A 359-nucleotide genomic window follows, 5' to 3' on the forward strand; every position below is an offset into this window, starting at 1 on the left:
ATAGACACAGAACAGATAAAGACCACCTTATGATTATTATAAACATACAGACACAGAACAGATAAAGACCACCTTATGATTATTATAAACATATAGACACAGAACAGATAAAGATCATCTAATGATTACTATAAACATACAGACATAGAACAGATAAAGACCACCTTATGATTATTATAAACATACAGACATAGAACAGATAAAGATCATATAATGATTACTATAAACATATAGACACAGAACAGATAAAGACCACCTTATGATTATTATAAACATATAGACATAGAACAGATAAAGACCACCTTATGATTATTATAAACATATAGACATAGAACAGATAAAGATCATAGTATGATTAT

At 27.0% G+C, this 359-nt stretch overlaps 1 long non-coding RNA gene across 1 annotated transcript in view; it reads right to left on the reverse strand.

The window, feature by feature from the left end:
- The window catches only part of LOC116380340 (uncharacterized), a 554-nt gene continuing 195 nt past the window's right edge, over window positions 1-359 (reverse strand). The window contains exon 2 of the long non-coding RNA XR_004212544.1: window positions 1-118. This is a non-coding gene — a long non-coding RNA (uncharacterized LOC116380340). The remainder of the gene's footprint in view (window positions 119-359) is intronic.

Source organism: Anarrhichthys ocellatus, unplaced genomic scaffold (assembly GCF_004355925.1).
Source record: "Anarrhichthys ocellatus isolate YVR2014 unplaced genomic scaffold, GSC_Weel_1.0 scaffold6847, whole genome shotgun sequence".
In the NCBI taxonomy this organism is placed as follows: Eukaryota; Metazoa; Chordata; class Actinopteri; order Perciformes; family Anarhichadidae; genus Anarrhichthys; species Anarrhichthys ocellatus.